The sequence below is a fragment of the Canis lupus genome, chromosome 2 (genome assembly GCF_003254725.2).
Source record: "Canis lupus dingo isolate Sandy chromosome 2, ASM325472v2, whole genome shotgun sequence".
In the NCBI taxonomy this organism is placed as follows: Eukaryota; Metazoa; Chordata; class Mammalia; order Carnivora; family Canidae; genus Canis; species Canis lupus.
In genome coordinates, this window is record NC_064244.1 from 31,409,579 (window position 1) to 31,415,267 (window position 5,689).

At 39.5% G+C, this 5,689-nt stretch overlaps 1 long non-coding RNA gene across 1 annotated transcript; it reads left to right on the forward strand.

Moving 5' to 3' along the window:
• Positions 1 to 1,788: 1,788 nt before the first annotated feature.
• On the forward strand, positions 1,789 to 5,362 carry LOC118354051 (uncharacterized). Its single transcript, XR_004813969.1, has 3 exons — positions 1,789 to 2,228; positions 3,662 to 3,788; positions 4,366 to 5,362. It is a non-coding gene; the product is annotated as an uncharacterized LOC118354051 (long non-coding RNA).
• Positions 5,363 to 5,689: the final 327 nt, after the last annotated feature.

Sequence of the window (5,689 nt, forward strand, 5' to 3'; positions counted from 1 at the left end):
TTGTGACTTTTGGGATGTTCACTTATGATTAAAATGGGGTTACGAGTTTTGGGGAGCAGGACCACAGAAATCCTGAATTCTACTCCAGAAACCAAGATTGCACTGTATGCTAACTAACTAAAATTTAAATTAAAAAGAAAAAAAGGTGTAAACACCGTCCTCATCAAGTCCTATCAGAGAATGCATGATCATCATGATATGTCACGGTTGATGACAAACATTCCATTCAGAATAATTTCTAATGATTTATGCAGAAATTCCACCCTCAAGGTGAATGAAGTACAGCAAAGGGGAAAAGACAGTAACTTTACAGTGGAGACACCTGACACCAACTACCTGGCTAAGGTCTATTTATCCCTATATACCTGTTTAGCTAACAGTTCATTTATATTAGTACGGATTCATGGATATTTATTGCATGCTATGAGTTGTAATCGAACAAGATTTATTTTCTTTCTCAAATTGTTTCAGTTTTCGCCAGCTCTTCCAGTTGGCTCTTGAGTCGCTTTGACACACCCTATGTTTGTGATCATTATTCTTTTTCTCCAGTCCTTTGTGAGTGCTGGGAAGGCTTGTTGCTGCTGGCCTGTTGCAGTTTGGGGCTCTCTCCGTTGACAGAGCAAGGCAATTCATATGTGCATACGACGCTGTGTTTATGCACACACCTACACATATCTCTGTATGCGAGCCTCTGTGTCTACATTAAGCTATAAATGAGTTCACAGTGATGCCTCCACCAGGAACCCATCACCGCCTGGATCATTCTACCCATCGCCCTTGCTTATCTATTCCCTCCTTCTCCAACAGTGAGAAACATGGCTCCTACCATCCACCATCTAGGCACGTGATTTTTCATTTCCAGTATACAAGCACAGGGATGTCACAGGGGTTAACACCCTCCCTCCCAAGGGAAACATCCTTAGCAATGAGAATACAGTATTTACGTGCACGTTCTTTCATTTAAGGCCTTATGGTGTCCACTCCAAAGTTGCTTGGGGCAGCAAAATTTCCCCAGTTCCTCTTAAGGAAAAGTGTTTTATATTAATTATCACTCAGGTTATTTTTTTCCACATTCCACATTTCATTCTGGGATACTGCCAATCTCCTAAATATTTCTTTTATTATTTTTTATTTTTTTAAAGATTTTATTTATTTATTCCTGAGAGACACACAGAGAGAGAGAGAGAGAGGCAGAGACACAGGCAGAGGGAGAAGCAGGCTCCATGCAGGGAGCCTGATGTGGGACTCGATCCTGGGTCTCCAGGTTCAGGCCCTGGGCTGAAGGCGGCGCTAAACCGCTAAGCCACCCGGGCTGCCCTAAATATTTCTTTTAAGTAGGAGACATTATGGTTCATTCTTTGTGCTGGTGGTCTATGGATTTTGAAACGTGCAAAATGTCATGTATCGATCACTACAGTATTAATCAGAATTGCTTTATTGCCTTAAAAAGTCCACTCTGCTTTGCCTGTCCAACTGTTCCTCCCCCTTCCTCCAAGCCCCTGGCAAGCTTTTTTCCTATTTAAATCTTTTTTTTTTTTTTTTAAGATTTTATTTATTTATTTGAGAGAGAGACAGAGAGCAAGAGCAGGGGTAGGAGCAAAGGGAGAAGGAGAAGCAGACTCCCCACTGAACAGGGAGCCAGACGTGGGGCTCGAACCCAGGACCCTGGGGTCATAACCTGAGATGAAGGCAGATGCTTAACCAACTAAGCCACCCAGGTGCCCCTGAAATCTTTTAAAAAATCTTTTTATAATATCCATAGTCTTTCTTTTCCAAAATGTCATAATTGAAATCATAAGGTAGGTCGTCTTATCAGACTGGCTTCTTTCACTTAGTAAGAGAAGAGTCATTTGTGTCTTGTTATGGCTTGATACTTCATTTATTTTTATTGTTGAATGATATCCATCGTATAGATGTATTACAATTTCTTTACTCGTTCACCTATTTTAGAATGTCTCGATTGCTTCCAGTTTGTGGAGCTAATGAATGAAGCTGCTGATAATAAGTTTATGTGTGAACAGAAGTCTTCATCAGTTGGGTAAATACCTGGGAACTCAATTTACCACATCATATGATAAGACTCTATTTAGCCTTGTAAGAAATTTGTGAAACTGTCCTGCAAAGGGACTGGGCATTCTGCAGTCCTCGCTCCAACACATGGGACTTCTGCTGTCCCAGTCTCCCAGCTTCCGGTGACATCAGCGTGGGAATTATAGCCACTCTGACAGGTGTGTTGGAATATCTCCTTGTGATCTTCAGTTCTCTAAGGACAAATGATGTTGAACGTGTTTTCATATGCTTATTTGCATTAGCGTGTCTTCTCTACTGAGGCATCTGATCAGATCTCTTGTCCATTTTTTCATTGAGTTATTTTCTTACTGGTGATTTAACATTTTTTTGATATATTTGTAAACAAGTAGTTTAGCAGATGCATATGTGTTTTGCAAATATTTTCCCAATCAATGCTTCTCTTTTTAGTCTCTTGACACTGTCTTTCATGAAGCAGCCTTTTTCAATTTTAGGAATAGTCCATCTGATCAGTTTTTACTGACATAGATTATGCTTTCAATGTTGTTTCTAAAAACACATAACCATGGGTGACGGGCAATGGGGAAGGCACTTGATGGGATGAGCACTGGGTGTTATACTATATGTTGGCAAATCGAACTTCCATAAAAACAAATGAGAAAAAATTAAAATTAAAAAAATAAAAACACATAACCAAACCCAATGCCATGTAATTTTTCCCCTATGTGTTTTTCTAGCAGTTTCATAGTTGTTCCTTTTATATTGAGATAGTTAATTAATTTTCCCCTCAACTGATAAATCTGCTACTTAACTCCTCTATCTCAATGATTATGCTTTTCTTGCTAGAAATTCTACTTGGAAAAAAAAAAAGAAATTCTACTTGGTAGTTTTATAAATCTTTTAAAAATAATATCCAGGCTAGCTCATTATTTGTCATTTTAATTCATTTTATTAATTTAAATCAATTGTCTCTCTTGTGTCAGCTTCCTATTTTAGATATTAAAGTTTTTTTTAATTTTTTTTTTTTTTTCCTGTATGCTGGTTCTTAAGCCTGGTGGATCATTTCCTCATTTAACTTCAAAATTTTCCTATGGTTTCATCTTGTTAATCATTGTTTTCCACACTGGGTTATTCCTTTGACCTTTGTATTGTAAAAGAGTTATGCTAAAAATAGTTTTTTTAAAAGAGCCACTCTGAGGGTGGGAGGATATTGATGAGGAGGAGACTTCACCTGTGTAGGAGTGGGGGGCAAATGACAAATCTGTATACTTTCTGCTCAATTTTACTATGGACCTAAAATTACTTTTTTTTTTTTTTCCTAAAATTACTTTTAAAAAAGATTAAGTCTAATTAAGGAAAAATAATGAAGAAACCTTTGCATATGTTGGCACCTCAGAGAGTTCGCTAACTCATAACCTAGTTGACATATACGTTGTTTTACATTGGGGACGTCTACAGAGATAGAATACGAAGACCTTATTTTATAACCACTCAAAGCTATTATTAAACATAGACTTTTTCTTTCCCCTGTTCAGTGGATGGAGATGGAATTGAACTGTTCCTCTCTTGCGCTGGGACACTGATTCCATAAAGATCTTTTGACCAGGCTCTCCGTTCCATTTCCATCTCTTAGGAGGGACGGCCTGCTGTGTGTGTTTGAACTGCTGTCACTGTGTTCTAGGCTCTGTCCTCAATATTATATCATCAGATACCCAGGGCTGGTGCTGTATCCACTTCCTGACCTCTAGAGAGAAATATAGGTAAGAACAGAACATCTTTTTTTTTCTTGGGTGACTTGCTGAAGGAGATCATAACGTTCTGGAAGGATAAATTGTGTGGTGGCATGTGGTGATAGAAAGAGCTAGAAATAAGAATAGAAAACAGAGAGACCAAGAGAGGTGTCTCTAGGCATTGAGAGTAATAAATTTCAGTAAGACTTAAAATGCTTTGTAAAAATTGGCATAACTTAATGACCTTGATTTCTTTAGATATTTGAGGGAGAAATGACCTTTAATAGTCACACTGGACGTGAATTGTGTCGTTCATGATCACGTGTGTGAGGGGAAGGTTGATGACTCTCAGTGTTGCAGTAGGTTTACAGGAAGTTGAGACCGAGGAGATGGGTGTTTGGAAGGCAGTCTGCATTCTGAATGCAGTGTCAGAGCATGGGGGCCGTGTGGCTCTACCCCAACAGTTTCACAGACAGAGAGACCCCAAGAGACCCCCACGCTTCCAGACAAAATGACATCAACGCTCGCTCTGACAAAGACCTATTTGAATGCCATCTTTTAAGATATATTTAATGGTAATATTTTAAATGTTGCTTTATGTCTCCAGAGCCGCTGGAAACATCAGATGTACAAATAATTTACATAAGCAGTCACCTGAGTCTTAAACAATAACAGCACGTCGATGATGAATGGACTCAAATACACTTGGGGGGAATATGTATGAAGAACATGAAGTGAAGCTCCCAAGCTTATGGGGAGACCTAGTGATTAGCCACAGTTATTTCCATAAAGGGATTTTTTCTTTTTAAAGAAAGACATGTTTTCATTCTGGCAAAAATAAAATTATACACCAGGAAGAGTATACACAAAATGTTCTCTCAAGTCTTTTTCTCGGGGAGCTTGCTTCAGCATTGATGGAATTGGACGTTAAGGTATGGATTCGTCTTGCCCATTTGGCAGTTGAATGGAAAACCCTCCAGCAGAACAGGACTATGACCTACGTGACCCGTCACGGGGGAGAATGGGCCAGGAGGCGGTGGTGTGAACCCCAGACAGTGGGGCACATGGAGTCAGAGTGAGGGATGGGATGTGTTTGACAAGCGAGTCTAAAACAGTAACTATGGAATACATTTAGCATTTTCTTCAAAATAGCCATTTGTTCATTTGTGTTTTTTCATTGGTTCACCCATGAATTGATACTCATTCTTCCCTTCGAAGCTTACCTGTGAGGCCCATCTCCCAGGCCCTGTGTGGGGCACCACCACACCAAGACAAAACCCGACTCAGCCTCTGTTCTGGGGTGGGGGCCCCACTTTCCGCGACATGAGTGAACGACCCCACAGGGATAGAGACATTGCTTGGGGTTCGTGGAGGAGCCCCTGACCCCATGGTTCCTGTTACCAAGTCTTTAAGTCCCTCAACCCCTTCTGTACTGACTAATCATCCAGTATCTTTTTACCTTAGATGTTAGTTTGCATCTGTAGAGATTGCTCTGGGTTGTTGTAGAGTTTCCGTGTCTCCACACGCTCAGTCTTTCTCTGGGTGTCTGCACATGTTAAATACAGTTATGGAAACAATGTCAACGTCTTTAGTTGCCAATTCTATGATCGATGCCATTTCTGGGTGGCTTTCCAGTGATTGATCATTCTTTTTATTTTTTTTATTTTTTTATTTATTTATTTATTTATTTATTTATTTATTTATTTATTTATTTATTTTTTGATCATTCTTTTTATTGTGGGTTATATGGCCCTGCCTTGGCACATGCCTGGTAAATTTTAATTGCTTGTGGGACACTGTGAATTTTACCTGTGGAGTGTTAGATATGCTTGTGTTCCTACAAAATCTCCTACAGTCTTGGTCTAGGATGCAGTGCAATGATTTAGAAACTGACCCCATCGGGTTCTGCTTATAAGTTTTGGCAGGTGAGA